Source organism: Mobula hypostoma, chromosome 20, assembly GCF_963921235.1.
Source record: "Mobula hypostoma chromosome 20, sMobHyp1.1, whole genome shotgun sequence".
Taxonomy (NCBI): domain Eukaryota; kingdom Metazoa; phylum Chordata; class Chondrichthyes; order Myliobatiformes; family Myliobatidae; genus Mobula; species Mobula hypostoma.
Genome location: NC_086116.1, coordinates 14037863 through 14061665, shown reverse-complemented (window position 1 = coordinate 14061665; position 23803 = coordinate 14037863). Strand labels below are relative to the sequence as shown.

The 23803-nt window shown below is 41.9% G+C and overlaps 1 protein-coding gene across 3 annotated transcripts in view; it reads left to right on the top strand.

Annotated features, from left to right (window-relative positions):
• Positions 1–22525: 22525 nt before the first annotated feature.
• The window catches only part of arhgef39 (Rho guanine nucleotide exchange factor (GEF) 39), a 90509-nt gene continuing 89231 nt past the window's right edge, over positions 22526–23803 (top strand). For 2 of the 3 annotated variants that reach the window (XM_063072418.1, XM_063072415.1), the window contains exon 1: positions 22526–22559. The gene's annotated coding sequence lies outside the window, so the exon portion shown is untranslated. The remainder of the gene's footprint in view (positions 22560–23803) is intronic. The other variant, XM_063072416.1, reaches the window with a different exon arrangement.

The window sequence follows — 23803 nt, the reverse complement described above, 5'->3', positions numbered from 1 at the left end:
TAAACAAAATCAGGAAAGAGAATGAACCCCTTGGAATTTATTACTCCTTTTGCAAGCATTAAATATTTCCATCACCAGCATACAATGCTTCAGTGTGTGTATCATCTACAAAATGCACTGCATGTCCTCACCCAAGCACCTCCATGCATACCCCCTAAAGATACAACCTTTACTATCAAGAAGGAAAAAGGCAAAAAGCAATGGCATTTGCAGGTGTCCCAGCAAGTCATGTACCATCCTGAAGATGAAGTACAGTATGTTGCCATTCCTTCATTATCAGTCTGTTATAATCTAAATTCTGGACCTCCCTCTCCAATACCATCTGTTAGTCCCGGCTCCAGGAGGACTGGAATATTTCAAGCAGGCACCTTCTCAAAAGAAGTACGGAATGAGCAATAAATGCTGGCCTTCCAGCATTTCCCATTTACAAACAAAATATTTAGTAAATGCATAAGAGTTTGTGTCTGTTTTAAGACCATCTATTGAAAGAGGTGGCTCAAGGCAAAAGGCTTTATTTACTTTGTATTTGGAGGAAAGCAGCAATGTTAATGGAGGTGCTCTGGTATGGTTTCCTGACTTACAGTACCTTTCATTTCCAGGGAAGCTTTACACACTGGCAGTCAGCAAAACAGAGTTATGTGTGGGCAGGTGAGATCAGCTCTGTTGACCCCCTGGGTTCGTGAATCAGTGAGATCAGAGATTGAAGCCTAGTGCTCATGGTCCTGTCATTGGCAAGTCCACAGTTCAAGGCCTAGTATTCAGTGGTCAATGTATCCTGGGTTTGATAACAAAGCTCAAGGATTGAGGATTGAATCAAATATCTGGAAGTTGAAGCCTAGAATCAGAATCAGAGCCAGGTTTATTATCACAGGCCAAAGTTGTGAGATCTGTTGTTTTGTGGCAGCAATGCATTGCAATACATGATAATAATCATCATCATAATAATAAACTGCAAATTGCAATAAGAAATACATATATAAAATTAAATTAAGTAAATAGTGCAAAAAAAAAGAAAAAATAGTGAGGTAGTTTTCATGGGTTCATTGCCCTTTCAGAAATCTGATTGTGGAAGGGAAGAAGCTGTTCCTGAAACATTGAGTGTGTGCCTTCAGGCTCCTGTATCTCCTCATTGATGGTAGCATCGAGAAGAGGGCATGTCCTGGGTGATGGCGGTTCTTAATGATGGATAGCATTGTCTTTTGAAGATGTTTTTGATACTGGGGAGGCTAGTGCCTGTGATGGAGTTGGCTGAGTTTGCAACTTTTCGCATCTTTTTCTAATCCTCTGCAGTGGCCCCTCCATACCAGACAGTGATGCAACCAGTTAGAATGCTCTCCATGGTGATACACCAGTAGAAATTTGTGAGTCTTTGGTGACATACCATCTGTTTTCAAAATTCTTTCGGGGGTGTAGCTTAGGACAGCAGTCCCCAACCACCGGGCCACAAAGCATGTGCTACCGTTCTGTGAGGAAACTATATGATTTAGCGATATGAGTCAGCTGCACCTTTCCTCATTCCCTGTCACGCCCACTGTTGAGCTTGAATGCACGCAAGGTCACTACCTGTGCGTCATCCATGTCAGCACGGGAAGAAGATCAACTCCTTGTGCTTGCAAATGATGGCGGGCTGAAAAGCATGTTTGACATAACATCTCTGCTGGCATTCTGGATCAAAGTCAAGGCTAAATATCCTGAGATAGCCACGAAAGCACTGAAAACATTGCTTCCATTTCCAACATCATATCGCTGTGAAGCGAAGTTTTCTGCAATGAATGCAATGAAAACTAAATTGCAGAATAGACTGGATATAAGGAACCCCGTTCGAGTATCGCTGTCTCCTAACACCCCTCGATGGCACCGTCTTGTTGCAGGGAAACAAGCCCAGGGCTCCCACTGATTCAGTGATATTGGTGTGTTGCAATGATTTTATATGTTCATAAGGGGAAAATATGTGATGTATGTTTAATATCCAAACATTACTTAAAATGTTACGATGCTATTGACTTATAAGTTACTTATATGACTATATAACTATTACAGCATGGAAACAGGCCATCTCTGCCCTTTTAGTCTGTGCCGAATGCTACTCTCACCTAGTCCTACTGACCTGCACTCAGCCCACAACCCTCCATTCCTTTCCTATCCATATACCCATCCAATTTTTCTTTAAATGATAATATTGAACCTGCCTCTACCTCTTCTACTGGAAGTTTGTTCAACACTTACTTCAAGCTCCCCTGTCCTCCGCTGATAATTGACTTACTATATTCATGTGAGGAAAATATGCACTGTGTGCTTTATATTAAATTCGTTAGATAAACCCTTTTAGAAACAAAATTGAGTGTATTAGCCAATTAGCCACTTACCACCTATATTCTGGTCTTGATTAACACCCCCCCACCACCGAACAGAATTGCTAAAAACGATTTGTAGAAAAAAATCAGCTTGTACATGCATGCCCAAGTCACACATGCGCACTGGTGCCCGCGCAAGTCTTCAGGGTCATTGTAGTCTTTCTCGGGGTAAACACAACGTATTTGACTGCTACTCTTCTCCGTTGGCAACCCTACTCCCCGGGTCAGCCGGTCCGCAAGAATATTGTCAATAATAAACTGGTCCACGTTGCAAAAAAGGTTGGGGACCCCTGGCTTAGGAGATGATGGCGTCTAACGGTGAATCCTTTGCTTGTATCTCCAGAAACAGCTCTATTTCTATCTTTAGTATCTCCACTTTTCCTTTTCAGGGTTCTTTTGAAGACCCTGACTTGGAGTTACACGCTGACTTCGGTTCTTGCAGGAATAGGACCCGCTCTTGGGGTCGTGTGACTGGCTGCTATTCGATATACCAAGGACATGGACTAGAAGACTGGCGTGCCTTAGTGTTTCGGGATTTCAACGCTTTGGAGGCAGGTGGACCCGTGGTTTGTTGCCGCTGCCTGGTGTGCTATGGGAGTACAGGGAAGATTGAAAGCAGCAAGCTGGCAGCAGGCTGTGTGCCCAGAGACCCGAGTCCTTTGGGCACAGAGTTTAGAAAAAGCGATACAACATTGTAAATCAGCGAGTTGTTTGTTACGTCTGCCCTCTCGCTGTGAAATGGGGACATCTCTTTTTCCCTTATTAGGGAGAGACAGCGCCTGTGATATGTTGAATGACCGGGTGAACGAGTAGTCTTTGGGGTACTGCAAGTCTGTGTCCTTATTGATGCTTTGCTGCACGCTTGAGTGCTCAGTGGGGAGCGCCGATGCTTTTTTGCTGGTGGGGGAGGGGGTTTCGTTGCTTTGCTGCTGCTTATGCGTGGGAGGGGGAGCTGGGGGGGGGCTTTGGTGTTCTAACGTTTAAGTGTCATTCATTCTTTGCGGCACTCCTCTGTTTTCGTGGATGGTTGCAAAGAAAATAATTTCAGGATGTATAGCGTATACATTTCTCTGACATTAAATGTACTTTTAACACCTTTGAAACCTTTGAAATATGGCGACAGTTGTGTTTTCTTTGTAATTTCATCAATATGTTGGATCTAGGATAGATCTTTTGAGATGCTGATACTCAGGAATTTGAAACTGCTCATCCTTTCCACTTCTGATCCGTTGATGAAAACTGTTGATAAAAGAATACAAACATATACAGCATCTATTTCATTCTGGAGACCACGCGTGCTCTCTTCTTTTAGCGAGTGTCTCCAGCTGCCCCGAGTAGCGAGCGAGGGGGGGGGGGGTCCCGTCAAACCACCATCGGGCTCGAGCCCACCCCGCGTTTGAAATTGAAAAACCGGCACGCACGCCACCCCAACTGCCGCTTCATTAACAGAAACCGCGTTAATATTTTTACTTCAAATACATTCTTATGAACTTACGGCATTGCTTCTATAACGTTTCTTCTTGAGTAGAATCAGAGCTCCTCACGATCATGCTGCACGCATGGCACCCACCTTCACACCTTCCCGAACCGGAAAGTTACACACAAGACGCGGCGAAACCGGAGGTGACGTCATCGCATTCCGCGATATACCATAGACAACGAATTTACCTTTGTTATACTGTAACTTAATTATCAACCCTTAACTTTAACTAGAAAATAGTTACAAACAAATGATTTAAAACGTAGACCCAACAAAGTCAAATAAATGCCTTAAGGGCAACACAATGTTGATGTCTTCAGACTTTACCATTCAGAACTTGTTGAAGACAAGTTGTCAGACAAGAAATTGTATATAAGCAGCTGTTTAATATTCTCTTGTCTCAGAAAATGTTCCTTAAGATTGAAAAACTACAGACATCAGACTGCATTTTCTGAGGAGCTTGGGAGGCAGGGTAGAAGAACCGGGAAGTTATAGACTGTTATCCCTATTATTAAATGCTGTAAGAAAATTAATAGAATCAATACTTAATGGTAGAACACTTAGAGGTTTTCTATGAACTAATGGGGAAAATAATACATGGATTTGTTAAGACAAATGGGTGGTAGGTGGAGATACAGTATGTCTTTACCAAAGGAGGTGTGAGGTGCTTCTTCCCTCTGCTAGCCTACAGATCACTCTTGGGCAAGGTGTAGTACTTGCTTAGCCCCTTGACCAGGATCACATGAAACCATGGGAGCAGATGCTGGATGGTCATATGAGCAGCCAGTGCATATCACAAGTCCTGGTTATGAGACGGCTGATGCCAGGCAGACAACCTCTGAAGAGTGTTGATAATGGAAGGACCATGATTGCCACCCTACGTCATACGACCGGCACATAACGAGCGTACGTTAAGATGAAAAAGCACAGTGGACGTTGGAAATTTGAAATAAAACAAAAAATGCTGGAAGTACGTAGCAGGTGAGGCAACATCAGTGGAGTGAGAATAGAGTTAATGCTCTGTGCTAATAACTGGACTACTAATTGGGAGTGGACTTGTTAAGAATAGGTCATGTTTGTTAATGATGGTGAAGTGATAAATCCTTGAGTCATCAAAGTACAGTGTAGTTAGACAAACAAGGTTTCAAGAGCTACACTGAAGTAAATTGTGAAATCAAGAATTCATCTTTATCACTTGGAGTACTGTGCTCAGTTCTGGTCACTGCACTACAGGAAGGATGTGGAAACTATAGAAAGGGTGCAGAGGAGATTTACAAGGATGTTGCCTGGATTGGGGAGCATGCCTTATGAGAATAGGTTGTATGAACTCGGCCTTTTCTCCTTGGAGCAGTGGAGGATGAGAGGTGTCCTGATAGAGGTGTATAAGATAATGAGAGGCATTGATCGTGTGGAGGCTTTTTCCAAGGGCTGAAATGGCTAGCACGAGAGGGCACAGGTTTAAAGTGCCTGGAATTAGGTACAGAGGAGATGTCAGGGGTAAGTTTTTACGCGGAGAGTGGTGAGTGCGTGGAATGGGCTGCTGATGACGGTGGTGGAGGCAGATATGACAGGGTATTTTATGAGACTCCTGGATAGGTACATGAAGCTTAGAAAAGTAGAGGGCTATGGGTAACCTTAGGTAATTTCTAAGTAAGTATGTGTTTGGTGCAGCATTGTGGGCCAAAGGGCCTGTATTGTGCTGTAGGTTTTCTATGTTTCTATGTTTCTAAGAGGTTCATTCAAGAATCATATAACAATGGGGTAGAAACTGTGCTTGAGCCTGGTTCTAGGTGTATTCAGCAAATGGCATTGTCAAGAGACATTACTGTATATAAATGAGCATGAGGTGGGAACAACAGCTTATAGTTTGGAGGCTAATAAGAGGGTGAAAGGAATGTATGATAGGTATATCATACATCTAGTAAAGGCAATGGCATCTGATGGGTTTGAGAAATCATAGTACAGAGTCAAAAGCTCCCTGCTGGATTTCAGGATCTTTCTATATTCTCTGTGATAATTGGCAGATAGATCATTTATAGTTTGTAGAAATGAAGTCTCCTTATGGGAGTAGTCATTGACAATAATGCCTGATTAAGTTGGAGTTGGCCAAAATAGATTTGGTAATTAGTAATTGATAATTGGTTCATTATTATCACATGAACTAAGATACAGTGAAAATATTGTTGTGCTTGCCATTCAGACAAGTAATTCCAAACAGGACAAAGGGAAAAGTAATAACAGAATGCAGTGGTATTACATTTATAGTTACATTCAAAGTACAATATAGTTAGACAAACAAGGTGCAAGAGCACCTTGTGAGGTAGATTGTGAGATCAAGAATTCATCTTTATCATACAAGAGGTCTATTCAAGGGTCATATAACAATGGGATAGAAGCTGTGCTTGAGCCTGGTTCTATGTGTATTCAATTTTTTTAAACTTCTGCAGGATGGAAGGGAGCAGAAAAGAGCATGACTAGGATGGGAGAGGTCTTCATTATGCTGGCTGCATTCCCGAGGCAGTGGAAAGTATAGACAGGGCCCATGAAGAGGAGGCTTCTTTCATAATAGACTGGAATCTTGGGCAGAACAATTGCATCTGCATAGGATGTTTTCTATGATGCAGCTATAAAAGTTGCTGTGTTTCATGAGAGCATACCAAAATTCATTAGTCTTCTGAGAAAGTAGAGGTGCTGGTGCGCTTCCTTGGCCCAGATGTCTAAGTGGTTAGACTAGGAGAAGCTGCTGGTGATTTTTACACCTTGGAACTTGAAACTCTCAATCATCTCCATCTCATCCTTGTTGATCCTCAGGTGTAAACGTACCTTGCCCCACTTCCTGAAATCAATGACCTGCTCTTTTGTTTTGCTGACATTAAGGAAAAGGGTTGCTGCTATGATAGCATAACACTAGACTCTCCATCTCAAGCCTAGACTCTGTCTGGTCACTGTTTGAGAACTAGCCCACTATAGTGGTATAATATGCAAAACTTGTATATGACTTCCCCCATTGGATTCCATGATCTTGCTTTACTCACATTGATATAGGAAGATATTTTAGTTGTAGGAAATATAGGCTGTTCGTGAGAATGGTTATAGCCAATGGATGGTGATCCTGATTATGATCAAGTGCTTCTTTCTGGAAGGTAGAGCTTTGTAGACTCTAGTTGGATTAAAATCAACCTTAGCCGTGACGTAGTGCAGAAAAAAACAATACTGCTGACTTTTACAGCTTAGATCAGGTGTTCCCAACCTGGAATCCACGGACCCCTCAGTTAATGGTAGGGGTCCATGACATAAAAAAGGTTAGGAAACCCCTGGGTTAGATTAAAAACATAAACATCACGTGGATTATTGACACCGCAGCACAACAATCATCAACACAAAAGAGAGAAGGGAAAATTAGCAAGAAATAATGGGACCATATGCAGGGACAATATAATGTATTTTTAATTAGTCAAGTTTTGTTGCTGACAGCCACTCATGTATTTTAAATGGGATTATGCAAATCAGAAAATCCAGGTTTCTGACCCCCTACCCTTCTTCTTCCCATCATCTAACATATCCAAAGGTCAAAAAAAATTGAAAAACTGGTCTCATTCAGCAGCTAGTTAATTACAATTTCCCATTCACCAATCTGCTTTATCTCGTGGGTAACTTTTTATTGAAGTATTTCCATCGTCTTAACAGGAAACAAAATCATTCCCGCAGAGAAGACAGATTTTCTCACGTTCGAAGTGCAGCTGTCAGATACAGAACTTGCAGTGCAAACAATATGCTAAATTAGAAAGTGTAATGTTAATGCTTCACAGTTCACTAACAATGATTAGTGTCAACCTTACACTTCAAAACCTTCCTTAAAAGTATTCTAGCATATAGGTCTGATTTTATAAATAAAGCACTGAGATTCTTTACAATCTTTAGTTCTGGGTAATGTAGGTAGTCAAGCAACCAGTTAAATTTCCTTAGGAATAATGTATGCCACTCAAGAGCAAAAGGCTAATTTTGCTTTCTTGCACTGGCTGTACTATCTTTGCTGACCAGAGAGATAACATCAGACAAGTGTTTACAATGGATCAAAAGAAAGAAAATATAAAATGTTGAAAATGGTCTGCAGGTCAGGCAGTATCTGTGACAAGTGTTCTCTCTGTTTTTCTGTGCTTCTTTATGTTTTTTTTTTGTGTCCAGAAGCCTGTTTATCTCCTTCTGAATATTTGTCCTGCTATTTCTGGTCCATAATTTTCTGGACAATTCTACAACGTCACCAACCTTTAAGTGAAAAGTCCAAAAGATATTGCTCCATATCTTGGGAATATCCTCAACCCTCTAGCCAGGGAAACTTCCTCCTCTGTTTGCCCCTTAGATAAAGGTAAAAGATTCCCATGTCAGATGATTATTTCATAGCATCTTAAACTCTCTAATAAAGGATTAACTGGCCATTTTCATTGCTATTTAACTTTAAAGTTGCAGAGTATCTTAAAACCAACAATAATAAGACCATAAGACCATAAAATATAAGAGCAATATTAGGCCAATCAGTCCATTGTCAGCTCCATCATTCAATCATGGCTGGTTCTTTATCAACTCCATCTTCCCACCTTCTCTTTGTAATCCTTAACCTTCTTACCATACAAGAGCCTACCAATTTCTGCCTTAAATAATGACTTGCTTCCACAATAATTACTCATCAAACAATATTGAATGAGTTGTAAAAGTGCTTTGAAAAGTCATGAGGCTATGAAATTTCTATTTTTCCTGAAGTGATGCTCACCGTTAATGTATAGCACTGTCTTTAAGTCCCTGTTAAGATTGCTCAGTACCACAATACTGTCATCCTCTGCCACTTCCAACGAAATCCTTCAATGTTTCTCTCTGACCCCCAATGTTTTACTGCTCAAGTGTACCTTTGCTGGTGTCTGATCTTCCGGACACTTCAAAATACTGCTCTGCTTTCTCTGTGTTGCATCACTCTCACTTGCCTGATACCCTGGTGTTACTCTCTTTCATTGCCAACTACCTTAAATCTGAGATCTTTGCCACACTTCCCCATGGCCCTCAACTTCTGCATAAGCACCTCTGGTTTGTCTTCGAAACATCTTATTCTTTGGAAACTGATCTGCTGTGAAGCCTCTTCCCTTCTGTTAGTTTTAAGCCAATGGTTTCCTCTTCCAACAGAGCCTATAAGAAACCTTCTTATCTTGCTAACAATGTGCTCAAACATATTTCAGCCTTGTTGTTTATTTTAATAGACCTAATACTTATTTTCCTTCAGCATACTTGTGATATATCTTGGGAATATATCTACTTTTGAAATGGAGGGGGCATGGTGGTAGATGGAGTGACTCATAGGAAGGTTTTGAACACACACACACACACACACACACACACACACACACACACACACACACTCTCACTCACTCACTCACTCTCTATCCTGTCTCAAAACACTTCCTGGCAGGACTTCAATATTAGGCGGGATAAAGCGAAGTATATACTTACAGAGGGGAGAAATTGAGATTTTCTCTTCACATTGAATTCAAAACATATGCGGCCAGATATTGAAATGCATGTAAAGAATTGTCAATCACAAACATTTCAACCCTAGTTTCTATGACAACAGATAAACCCACATGCATTAAATAGATTGGTCTTTTTTTCTGAGTACTTGTCAAATGTAAACATATTTGAAATGGAATTTTTCCAATGAGCTGGAACGGAGATCTGTGGTCTGAGGGCAACAGATAGATTGCACTGGTGCATAAATCAGAACATTGTTGGACTTGGGTAGCTTGCATTCATAATTTTAAATTGTCATCATGAAGTATTAATCATCTGTAAAGCAATGGACTACCAATGCAGTAAAACCAATATTAGGTTTTGCTGCATATCAATATTCATACTAAGTAAGCTGTATTGACAAGTTGCAGCAGCAACTCCAGACCCTGTTAAAAGTCTATCCAACAATGGCCTACAGCAGCTAAGAGCAGGAATGTTAATCTAGAGAAGCCTCCTTTAAATCAATTTCAATTTACTGAAGAAAAATTGATCTTCTGGGATCTTTTTTCTAAACAGGAAGTCATGTTCATGTCAGAGTGTTGAATGTTAAAACAGCATGAATTTGCATTCTCAAGGGAAGAAATAGCAAGCCATAAAATAGGGGTGGAGAATCAAGGATTTAATGTCTTGCATCTGAGCCCTACTTTTATCCAAAGTTATTTACATCTTTGTGGTGTCACAGATTATTACCCTGTCTTGTGTTTTAAAACTTTTTGTTAGCGGTTGCCTTGTTAAAAAGTACTGTGCAAGCAGAATTATTTAGACAATAGAGCATTGTAGATCCCTCTAATATATCCCTTCCAAAGGGGTCATAATAGAATAATATCCTATGACCATACCACATAGAATGACATCCTAAGGCCACATCACTCTGAGATTTCAACAGAACTTGGTCTGATATCGCGATTCAAATAAGCACGAATGTGAGAAGATGCAGGGAGTGATGAATTCAGCCCAATACATCACAGGCACATCTCTCCCCTCATTGTTAGTATCTACAGGAAGGCAACATCTACCATCAAGCATCTCCCCAGCATCTTCTCACAGCTACCTTTGGGCAGGAGGTACAGAAGCCTGAAGCTCAACATGAACCAGGTTCGAGAACAACTATTCCTCTTCAATCATTCAGTTCTAGAAGCAAATGGTACAGCCCTAATCACTACAGTTTGGCAACACTGCAACCATTTTCATCACTTTGCACTGAAGTAGATTTTGCTTCTATTGTTCTAATTGTGTTCTTTAAAGTAAACATTCTATGCAATTTATGTTTCATTGTGTCTTTCTTCGGAATGCTGCTATTCACCTGTGATGCTGCTGCAAGTAAATTTCTCATTGCACTTGTGTGCATGACAATGAGTTCGACTTTAACTTTTCCAGGCTAACATTAAGCTATGGATTAAAGCAGAAAAGTAAAAATGGGAAATATGTGAATGCTAACACATCTTGAATGTAAACTGGAATCCTTTGGAACATAGAAACATAGAAAACCTACAGCACAATACAGGCCCTTTGGCCCACAATGCAGTGCCGAACATGTACTTACTTCAGAAATTACCTAGGGTTACGCATAGCCCTCTATTTTTGTAAGCTCCATGTACCTATCTAGGAGTCTCTTAAAAGACCGTATTGTATCCGCCTCCGCCACCATTGCCAGCAGCCCATTCCACACACTCACCACTCTGTGTAAAAAACTTACCCATGACATCTCCTCTGTGCCCTCTCATGTTAGCCATTTAAGCCCTGGGAAAAAGCCTCTGATCATCCACACAATCAATGCCTCTCATCATCTGCCACTTCCAAAGAGCTTCTACTGCCAAACATATCTCTACCTCCTCCCTCATGCTTTCCACAGGGATCGCTTTCTTCGCAAATCCCTTTGCCATTTGTCCATCCACTCTAAGCTCCCTCTCGGCATTCATCCCTACAAGCAGCCTAAGTGCTCCACCTGCCCATTCACCTCCTTCCTCACCTCCGTTTCCAGGACCCAAACAGTCCTTCTCGGTGAGGTATCACTTTACCTGTGAATCAGCTGGGAGCACTTACAGTATCCGGTGCTCCCGATGTGGCCTCCTCTACATTAGTGACACCCGTCGTAAACTGGGGGACCGCTTCATCAAGCACCTCCGCTCCATCCACCAAAAGCGGGAATTTCCTGATGGCCTAACATTTGACTTTTGAGTCCCATTCCCATTCTGACATGTCGGTCCATAGCATCCTCTTGTGCCAAGGTGAGTAGTGGGAAAGTTATTGGAAGGTATTCTATGGGACCAGATGTATGAGTATTTGGATACACATGGACTGATTAAGGATAGTCAACATACTTTGTGTATGGTAGGCCATGTCTAACCAATCTTAGAGAGTTCTTTGAGGAAATTACAAGGAAAGTTGATGAAGGCAAGGTAGCACGAAGGCAATATTTCTCTTTTCCTGCAAATGCTGCTTACTCTGCTGGGCAGTCTCAATATGTTCTTCTATTGCAGATTTCCAGTAGCTGCTGTGATCTGCATCCGACTTCCTATTGATACTTTAATGTTCTTTATCTGTCAGCACCAGATGTAATCACTATCTGGTCAACTTTGAGTTCCAGCCTATCACAGATAAATTCTCTGGTCTCTCCATTGCTCTCTACATGGACTTCATGGACTTCAGCAAGGCACTTGACAAAGTCCCGCACAAGAATATTTGGTCGTTTGGCGTTCAAGATGAGGTTGTAAATTGGATTAAACATTGGCTTTGTGGGAGAAGCCAGAGAGTGGTAGTAGATGGCTGCTTCTCTGACTGGAGGCTCGTGACTAGTGAGTGCCACAGGGATCGGTGCTGGGTCCACTGCCGTTTATCATCTACATCAATGATCTGAATGAGAATGTGGTTAGCTGGATCAGCAAATTTGCAGATGACACCAAGATTGAGGGTGTAGTGGACAGCGAGGAAGAGTATCATGGCTCGCAGCAGGATTTGGACCAGCTGGAAAAATGGGCTAAAAAAATGGCAGATGGAATTTAATGCGGACAAGTGTGATATGTTGCACCAACCAGGTAGGTCTTCCACAGTGAATGGTAGGGCACTGAGGAGTGCAGTAGAACAAAGCGATCTGGGAATACAGGTCCATAATTCATTGAAAGAGCTGTCACAGGTAGACCGGGTCACAAAGAAAACTTTTGGCATATCGGACTTCATAAATCAAAGTATTGAATACAGGAGATGGGATGTTATGTTGAAGTTGTGTAAGACATTGGTGAGGTGTATTGTGTGCAGTTTTGGTCACCTACCTATGGGAAAGACATAAATAAGTTTGAAAGAGTACAGAGAAATGTACAAACATGTTGTTGGATCTGGAGGACCTGAGTTATAAGGAAAGAGTGAATAAGTTAGGACTTTATTTCTAGGAGCGTAGAAGACTGAGTGGAGGTTTGATAGACGGATGCAAAATTATGAGCGGTATAGATAGGATAAATGCAAGCAGGCTTTTTCCTCTGAGGTTGAATGGGACTACACCTAGAGATCATTGGTTTATGGTGTAATGTGAAAGGTTTAGGGGAATATGGGGGGAAACCTCTTCACTCAGAGGGTCGTGAGAGTGTGTAATGAGCTGCCAGCAGTAGTGCATGTGAGCCCGATTTCAACATTTACGAGAAGTTTGGATAGGTACATGGATGGTAGGGGTATGGAGGGCTATGATCACGGTGCATGTCAATGTGAGTAGGCAATTTAACTCAGATGTGCTGGGTGCAATCACCTCTGATCTGGACCGACATTTACATGCCAGGCGGCACCTAATTAATTAGTTTGTTTATTTCTGCTTTTTTCTTAAAGATGTGCTGGGCGCGTTCCGACTACCACTGCACCATTGCATTCTTCGCGGCAATGTATTGGTCCGCGGCCCAGAGGTTGGGGACCACTGATTTAAATGGTTTAGCACAGACTAGATGGGCTGAAAGGCCTGTTTCTGTGCAGTACTTTTCTATGACTCTATGAGGCCACCCTTAAGGTGGAGGAGCAACACCTTATATTCTGTCTGGGTAGCCTCCTACCTGATAGTACGAATATCAATTTCTCCTTCTGGTAAAAAAAAAATTCCTCCCCCTTCCCTCTTCATCTATTCCCTTATCTGGCCTTTTACCTCTTCTCATCTGCCTATCACTTCCCCCTTGGTCCTCCTCCTCCTACCCTTTCTCCTATGGTCCACTCTCTTCTATCAGATTCCTTCTTCTCTCGCCATTTAACTTTCCCACACACTTGGCTTCACCTATCACCTTCTAGTTAGCCTCCTTTCCCTCCTTCCCCCACCTTTTTATTCTGGTATCATCCCCCTTCCTTTCCAGTCCTGAAGAAAGGTCTCGGCCCAAGTTGTTGGCTGCTTATTTATTTCCATAGGTGCTGCCTGACCTGCTGAGTTCCTCTGGCATTCTGAGTGTGTTGAACTGGAATCTTTACTATCCATGAGCTTTCTACCAATTCATTTGGACACTTGTGAAAGACCTAATGCATGGACTGTGACTGGGTGAGAGGTTGGTCGGAATTTTTATCCTAAATTATTCCAAGTTAAATTACGGTCAGACAATAAAATGAAAAAAATTGCATAATAAAAACATGAGATTCTGCAGATGCTGTACATTCAGAGAAACAGGTACAAAATGTTGGAGGATCTCAATAGGTTAGGCAGCATCTATGGAGAGGAATAAATAGTCTGTTTAATAATCAGACTGTTTATTCCCTTGTATGGATGAAAATAACTGTAGTGATTAACAGGAACATTTATTTATCCAAATTGTTTCTGTTTACTGATTTTGAGCAAGGGAATTTATGAAAGGACAAATGGTTAGCATGGAAGAAATGCCCAGTCCATAGGAACTGACAAGTGAAGAGATCAAAAGAGCAAGAGGTGGGGGCGGGGGGTGTAGAAGTGGATAAAATAGAGGGAGTTTGGAATCATGAAAAATTAATCACTAGAGGCAGACTGAGTGAAAAACCTGAGGGTGGTTGGAAGCCGGATTGTGGGAAGGAGGAGTTGGCGGAAGGTAAGGAGGTTAGTTGTCAAAACAGCACAGTTCCCAAATGCTCTTATGCAAACACGTTTTTCCGTTCTTTATGGAATGTGGCTGTCACTGGTAAGTTCAAACATCAATTATCTGTCTGCAGTTCATCCTGAGAACCCTTGGAAGATCCAGTATTTAGAAGGAGTGACTATGTGCCTCCAAGTTAAGGGACAAGTCAATAAGAAAGGAACTTGAAGGACATGGCTTCCCCGTGACTTACTGTTACTGTCTTTGTAAGTAGGAGAAGTCAAACATGTGAAAATTCTGCAATCCTTGGTGAATTGCTGTAGTGAACTTTGTAGAGAGTTCTATTGTTGCCACATTGTTCCGGGACAGAATGATGTGAATGTTTAGAACAGATAATTGGGTCTGAACTAGGCTTAGTCTGTCATCAGGGTCCAAGTTATCATGCATGGTGTGGCTGGAGATTGCCTCATCCAGGCATCTGGCAACAGTTCCGTTGTGCCCTTGAGTTACATCTCGATGAAAAGAAAATCTTTGCGGAGTAATCAACATGTCACTCATGCAGAACAGCCAGTCTCTCATTGGGACAAAATAAGTATCTAGTTGGTTCAGTTACATTTCAAGTGCAAGGTAACAACACCATGATATTGGTGATAAGAAACTCAATGATAGCAATCGCACGGATTGCAAGGCAAGGTGATTCCACTCTCTGTTGTTGACAAGGATGTTGCTTGGCTCAGAATGATGGGAATATATACTTGTCACCTATCAGACCATAAGCAATTGCTTCCCAGATTTTCCTGTATCTGATTTTTAATAAAGAATTTCCTGTGAACTTCCTCACATTGGATGTTACAATGGAGAGAAGCTTATTTGATGAAATATGATAGAAACTAGGCCACCAACAGTCCTGAGGAACTCCTGCAGTGATGTAGTGGAGCTGGGATGATTGACGTCCAGTACACACAACCATCTTCCTTAAGGTAAGATATAATTCCACCCAGTGGACAGCTTTACCTTTAAACTTTGCTAGGGTTGTCTGATGATATACTTGGTCAAAGTTACCTTGATGTGAAGAACATCACTCTCGTCTCTCCTTTGGATTTCAATCAAGACTGGTGTTTGGTGGTCTGACGCAACCCACATTAACTATCAGTAAGCAGTGTGTTGCCGTACAGTTAACACCTGATACCACTGTTGGTGACACGTTGCTCCGTCTTGCTGGTGATTGAGAGCAGATTTATAGGGCTCTAATTACCCAGTGTGGACTCATTCCCTCTTGTGCTTTCTTTCATAAAATATATCCAATAAGTCAAAAATATATTTACTGCGCCAAACCTTTATAAAGAGATTAGTGGAAGTTGGGAACTCACTACACTGAAATGGATGCCAGCTAAAGTAGAACCAATGCTATGAGGTTATGAATTAAATGGGTTACTTAATTATGGTGGGGCGGCATAGTAACATAGCATCAGTGTAACGCTATTACAGCACAGTGACCTAGGTTCCATTCCCGCCACTGTCTGGAAGGAATTTGTATGTCCTCCCTGTGACTCCATTGGTTGCCACACGTGTTCCAAAGACGTGCAGGTTAGTAGGTTAATTGATCACGTGGATGTGATTGACCACCGCAGGCTCATTGGGTCAGAGAGCCATGATGTTTCTGTAATTAAAAAAAAATATATAGTTAAATGCTGATTTTCCTTTATCTATTGCATGGGTTAACATTCTCAATTCTTTCTTTCATGTGTAATACCTAACTTTCAATTATTATTTTCTATCTGGCGTCTCTTGCAATGAACTAAAATTATCGAATGCTGTAAACAAACAAAAGTTCAGCTGTGAAACTGTTTTGATATCGCATCATACACATCTGTATCTTCACAAATCTGACCAATTTGTTGCACTTCCTATTAATTTTCTACCTCCCACACAGGCAATTATACTGTTCATTTTAAACTGATAAATACAAGCTTCTGTAAATGGTACTGTCAAAATGACTGCTTATGCTCTTTCCTTAACATATTATTGTTTAACTGAAAATGTCACCTTCCCTGTTGCATTTACATAATTTTTTTTGAGGTAACCAATTGCAATCATTTACAAAATGCTGCTTTTCTGCATCATTTAATTCTGTGGGGTGAGAGTTTGTGAGCATCAAATTATATCCAAATCTCATTTCTTCTCTATTATTTAAAAGCAGAATGGTTGTGCATAAAGTTGTTCTATTTTAAATTAAAAAAGTTAAATGGAATTTCAACTCTCCTGTTCTGGAAAAGTTAGCATCATTACATTGAGACACATTGACTATCACTAAAAGAGTGCAGAGGGTATCATTTTTAATGGTTGTTGGGTTACAGAGCCGAAACTTATAGGAGACACAACACCAGGTTAACCACTGCAGCTTCTTCCGTGTCAGTTGAGTATGTACAGGAGATCAAATCTTTCTGTTTCTCAACTTGCCATACACCTTGTTAGGTAAACAATGTCATTGGACAATGTCTCTCATCAACTGGACAACTGGCCTGTCAGCTACCTGCTGCAGATCAGGGCCTTGAACTGGTCATAGTACACACATATTATGCATCGAAAAAAGGGAAACACAGATCTAAAATTATATTATTAATTATAGCACAACCCGAAAACTCATCCGCAAATAATCATAGCCTAAACAAAAAAAAAATGCCAAGTAAATTGGATCCAATAAAGATATAGAAAGATTAGCTTTATTTATCACATATACATTGAAACATACAGTGAAATGCATTGTTTGCGTCAACGACCAACACAGTCCAAATATGTGCTGAGGGCACTCTGCAAGAGACAACATGTTTCTGGCATCAACATAGAATGCTCGGAAATTACTAACCCCTACTAATCTGTACATCTTTGAAATGTGGGAGGAAACCAGGGCACCCTGAGAAAACCCACATGGTCAATGTGGGAGAACAGACAAGCTCCTTACAGACAGTGGCAGAAATTGAACCCCAGTCGCAGGTGCTGTGAAGCATTATGCTAACTGCTACGCTGTCAAAATCAGTGATTTATATTTTATAATTGCTCAGGAACATTTTTAATTTGTTTTGTTGTATATATGCATATGTTGGCCCTCCTTCCCCTTCCTGAATTTCACAATCAGCGTTTTAGTTTTACTGACGTTGAGCAAAAGGTTTCTGTTGTGGCATCTCTCACCTAAGTGTCCTATCTCACTCCTTCATGCTGGTTCATCACCATCTGTGATTTGTCCAAAAAAAGTGAGGTCGTCAGTGAATTTGTGTATGGCATTGGAGATGTGCTTGCGTGTATGGGAGGTAGAGCAAAGGCTAAGCATGCAGCTTTGATGGTCAACAAAGAGAAGGCATTGTTACCAAACCTCACAGATTGAGTTCTGCTAGTGAGGAAGTGGACTATCTCTTTGCAGAGGGTGGTACAGGGCTCCAGGTCTTGAAATCTGATGGTAGGTTTGGTTAGGAAGAGTGTGCTGAAAGCTGAGTTGTGGTAAATGAACACAAGTCTGATGTATGCGTTCCTGTTGTCTAGGTGGTTGAGAACGGACTGAACAGCTAGAGAAATCACTGCTGCTGTTGATCTGTGCGACATTAGGCAAACAGAAGTGGACCCAGAACATTTCTTAGGCAGGAGTTCACTTGCACCATAACTATTCTCTCAGAGCATTTCAGTGCACTTGATATAAGTGCTTGTAGATGGCAGTGACTGAGGTGTCACCAGACCTTTCTTGGGCATGCATACAACAGATGCCTTTTTTGAAACAGGTGGTTACCCCAACCTGCAGAAGCAAGATGTTGACTATGCCTTTAAATACTCCAGCTAGTTGGTCTGCACAGATCCTTATTACTCAGCTAGGTTGGACAAAGTGCTTTTTGTGGATTCACCCTCTTTGAAGAATGCCCAGACGTCGGGCTCAGAGAATGAGATCACAGGGTCATCTGGCGATATGGGGACTTGTTTAGATGTCTCATAGCTCTTCCTATCAAAGCGAGCAAAAAGGCATTGAGCTCCTTTGGGAGTGATAGGTTATTGTCACTTACGTTGTATTGTATTATATTGTAACTCACTGACACTAACAAAGCTCCCGACGGCACTGTTTGCTTATTTGCAGATTGGCTAATACAGTGCATTTCTAGAAAAGAAAGCTCAGTTATATAAGAGGTCTGAATCGATCTAAATATGATCTCCATGCACGTGTCTTTTTGCAACATTATCCGGATGTAGATTCAAGATTGTTTTTATTGTGATTAGGACACAAGTGTAGTGTGGTGGGGTGGGGTGTGTTAATAAATAGAGATGTTGATCAACCTGACAGCTGGGGGAAGTAACTTTTTTTTTGAATCTAATGGTCCTAGCATGGTTGCTGTGTGGCCGTGTCCCTGATGGGAGTTGGAAAACCAGTCCATAAGCAGGAGGGTAGGATCTTTCATGATATTACTGACCTTTTTCTGGCACCTTTCTGTATATACATCCTCAATGGCAGGTAGTCTAGAGCTGATGATGTGTTGGACAGTTTTACCTCCCCATTGTAGAACCTTTCTGGCTGCCACAGTGCAGTTTCGGTACCACACGGTGATGCAGCATGTTAGGATGCTCTCGACTGCACACCTGCAGAAGGCTGCGATTATCGGTACATGGTCCCACTCTCTTCAGCCTTCTCAGACAGTAGAGGCATTGGTGAGCTTTCTTGACTGTGGAGGATGCGTTCTGGGACCATGAGAGTTTGTGTGAGATGTGCACTTCTGGGCGATTGAAAGTGCACACTATTTAAATTGAGAGTGCTGAATGTCTGGAGTGGCTTTATCCAACCTTGCCTTCCAGCACCAGGGGATGTAGCATTCAGAACTTCTAACTTCAGTTGTGAGCTTTCACACGGCTATCCAGTAAGCGAGGCACCTGTGTTCACTATCTTGAATATTCACACCCTCTACTGGCCCATGGTGTCTGCAGTCTGCACCGTTCCTAGGCAAACAAATGACCATGGCTTCTCCAACAAAAAAACTGCTAGAGAAACTGAACAGTCTGAGCAGCACCTGCCTGTGGAAAGGATTGTTGACGGTTTGGGTCGAACTATGCATCAGGCCTGATTAACTACCACCCTGACCCCTCCACAGGTGTTGCTCGACCCTCTAAGTTCCTCCAGCAGATTATTTGTTCCAACATCTGCTGTTTTGTGTCTCTTCAAAGCTTCTTCAATACTTGTTGTTAAACCTACCACTAGGAATAAGGGAAACTTTTGCAAGCCAACACCATACCTACATTTTCCCCTCCAAACGCACAGCATAACTTTGGAAATATATTGCTGACATACCATTGACATTGGACGTAAAAGCCTACAAAAAGCAGTGGATGTGGCCAGTCCATCACAGGTAAAGCCCTCCCACCATTGAGCATATTTGCTATGGTTAATATTCTATAGACTTATTGAGTATGCCCACAAGAAAATGAATCTCAGTGTTGTGTATGGCAACATACAGTAAATGTACTTTGATCATAAATGTACTTTGAACTTCAGATTTAACTCTGCCACTCCTTACCTAGCAGCATTGTGGAAGCATCTTCACCACAAGGCTTGCAGGAGGTCAGGAAGGCAGCTCACCTCCAATTTCTCAAGGACAAAAAATGTTAGCCTCAATGATACCTGCATATCCCAAATGATTTGTGTTTTAAGGTGCCAATATATTAAAAAATAACAATTTCTTGTTCAGAATCAGAATCAGGTTTATTATCCCCGGCATGTGGCGTAAAATTTGTTAACTTAGTAGGAGCAGTTCAATGCAATACATAATACAGAAGAAAAATAATAAATAAATAAGTAAATCTTATTCCGTATACTTTATACAGTATACATATATTGAATAGAGTAAAAATCATGGAAAAAACAGAAATACTATATATTTTAAAAAAAGTGAGGTAGTGTCCAAGAGTTCAATGTCCATTTAGGAATCTGATGGCAGAGGGGAAGAAGCTGTTCCTGAATTGCTGAGTGTGTGCTTTCAGGCTTCTGTACCTCCTACCTGATGGTAACAGTGAGAAAAGGGCATGCCCTGGGTGCTGGAGGTCCTTAATAATGGACGCTGTCTTTCTGAGACACCACTCCTTGAAGATGTCCTGGGTACTGGAGAATGTAATGGGTACGAGGAGATTTGCTTCCACATTACTACTCCGCAAGAATCACCTTAACTTATTCTCTACTCTTAGAGTTGTGCTTTGACTATTCAGGAGGGGTTCATGAAACAATATTATCATACGTTTCAGCATATGTCCTGAATGATGATCAGTGGATCATCATTGTCCCTGTGTACATCTCAATTCCAGTGGCCCCTCTTGTTTGAGAGTGTAGATCCAGATTGACAGTGAGTTGTGCAGCAAAAGGGGGTAGAGAATTCGAAGTCATGCAGCACAGAAACAGTTACTTCATGCTGGGTATCATGCATAACAAGGCAATGTCGATCGCTTCGTTGACTTCACTAAGTGCTTGTCCAGGTACTGAAGCGCTGTGAGAGTACTTTCCTCCACCAATATATAACAGTGGCGTGACGAGAGGAGTATCCCCTCTCTCTTTCCATAGGGAATGTGTTTTGGGAGTTCTTCCAGAAATGGAGAAGGGAAAGGAGAATGAGATCCACCCCTGTCAGTATCAACAAACGAGAAGCTGGAAAAACTCGGCGGGTCAAGTCCAGTTTATTGTCATGTGCACAAGGACAGCCACATACGGGTACGATGTAAAACCTGTTTGCAGCAGCATCACAGACAGATGGGAGAGAGGGAGAGAGAGGGGCAAGGGGATAGAGAGACCTGCAGAGGGAAATGGTCAGTTGACATTTTGGGTGAGACCCTTTACATATGAAACTGCAGTGATGGAACGTGGAGCAACACACAGAATCTGATGGTCAATCAATTTCCGTCCAGATTCTTCATCTGATCCAGAAATGTGCACTCTCACTCTCCATTTTCTCCACAGATGCTGCTTGACTTGTTGAGTTCCTCCAGCATTTTGTGTGATATTCCATGCTGCTGCCATCGGGAAGGAGGTACAGGAGCCTCGGGTCCCTCATGACCAGGCTCAGGAGCACAGACATCCCACCTCTCCCGGAAGTTCCGGGAGTCTTCTGCATATTAATAGTGGCTCCCTGATGCCCGCAAATTATATACAATATCACGGAAATCAATTTTTTTGAGAGCGAGCGAGCGAGAGAGCGTGAGAGAGAAAGCAAAAGAGAAAGCTTGAGAGCAACCACGAGAGAGAGCGAGAGCAAGAAAGCAAGAGAGAAAGCAAGAGTGAGAGAGCGAGAGAGAAAGCAAGTGAGAGCATGAGAGCGACCATGAGAGATAGAGAGAGAGAGAGAGAGAGCAAGTGAGCGAGTGAAAGCGCGCCATGACAGAGTGTTCCAAAAAAAGAAAATATAAAACGTACCTCACCCCAGACTACCCTAAAGTGTACCCCTGCCTAATAGGGGTCAAAATAATGACAGTGTTGCTCGCTGCACTGTTTGCAACAGTGACTTTTCTATTGCCCATGGTGAGTTAAAATGTAAAAGACATGTTGAGGTGAGTTTAACCGGTGTCATTCATTCATTAGCATAGCTAACGTTATTTAAACTAGCTGGCTAGCTGCTAAGGAGCTACTCTATTGCAAATATCCCACCTCTCCGGGAAGTTCCGGGAGTCTCCAGCAAATTGATGGTGCTACCTCCCTGAAATGAGTTTTTGCAGGATGGGATGTCTGGGAGCAGTTATTTCCCCTCAGAAGGGATACCTTCACTCACCCCAACGCTGAAATAGTTCCACAACCTAAGAACTCTGTAACTCATGTTCCAATATTTCTTGCTTATTTATAATTATTTTTTTTCTTGTAGTATTTGAACAATTTGTTGTCTTTTCCACATTGTTTGATTGTCTTTGTTGCGTTCATTTTTTATTGAACCGATTGCATTTCATTGTATTTACTGTGAATGCCTACAAGAAAATTAACCTCAGAGTGGTACCTAGCGATATAAACGCACACCGATAATAAATTTACTTCGAACTTTGAACTTGGCATCGCTTTGCCGTTATGATGACGCACGCTAGCTGATGTATGATTGGATATGCGGCAGCCAATCAGAAGCTGCCAGAAGCAGGAAGTTGGTTATTTGAAAAGAAGGCGCGGTGTGGCAGCAGGTAAGAGGGAATTGTTATTTAGGATACATTTACGCAGAACCAGATTCTCTGGGCTCGCAGCTGCTGCTGTGAAATATTCCGGCGGACTTTCAAGAGGTCAGAGTCTCCTTTCACCAAGGGGTTAACCCGCGGAGCTGGCAACAAGAGCGAGTCAGGTTGCCTGAACGAACCCCAGGCGCGATTCGAGGGGAGTGGACTGGACCTCGCATTGGGCTGCCAGTACTCGCCGCCGTCTCCCCACACGCCCTGTCCCGGCCGGGCCACGCCACGCAATGGGCGACCTTTCCCAGCCTATCCGGTGGTAGCGCAGACGAGACTGCGGGGTGTTATCCTCCTACTGTACCCAGCGGGAGACCCTGGACTTGGATAGGGGAACACACTTCCAATTTGTCTCCTTGGCTAACCGACAGTTGATTTTTCTCCCTCATTCATTGAAATGTACTTTAAATTAAAAAAAAAAGCTAAATTCAGATGTGTTTTGCTTCCATTATACGGAATGAAAATTCCTTTCAGAATTGTGAGCGAGGACCACTTGGACCGTGCTGCGCTGGGTCTTTCTATGATAGATCCTTGTTTTTTTTTAAAAACTAAACCCATCTGATTATGCCTAGAATATCTGCCCACTCCCCACGTGTGTACTGTTGAACAATATGATCATGCCTGATCTGCTCCTGACTTTATGCCAGTTTTCCATAATCTTAATTACTTGATCCTTCAAAAAAACAAATCTCCACCTTTAAACACCCCTAGTGATTTAACATCGTGAGCTCTCTGGTGTCGAAAATTTCAGGGATTTGCTGCCATCTGCCAGAAGAAAATACTCTGTTACTCTGTTTTAAACTGTGCCCCTTATTTGAATTTTTTTCATTCTTGGAAACACCTTGTTTCCGTAAGAACAACCTTTAGTCTTCTGAACTCCAAAGAGTATGGTTTTAAACGTTTGTGAAACGACAATGGCTGCATCCCAGCAATTAACTCAGTGAATGTCTTCTGGATTGCCTTTAGCAATAGCATTTCCTGAGAAAGCCCTCCTTGGATTTGGAAACATCGGTTGAAGATTTTCAATTACAGTATTGACAATTGGCTCCTTCAAGAGAGATAGGGTTACAGAATTAGTGATATGAGTTGAATTAAATCATTAGGGACCGAAAGGAAACTCTAACCTATGAACTTGAGGAAGAATATTTGTAGGGTCCTTGGAAAGTTCTTGTAAGCATGGACACACACTGGAAGATTGGAGTGTG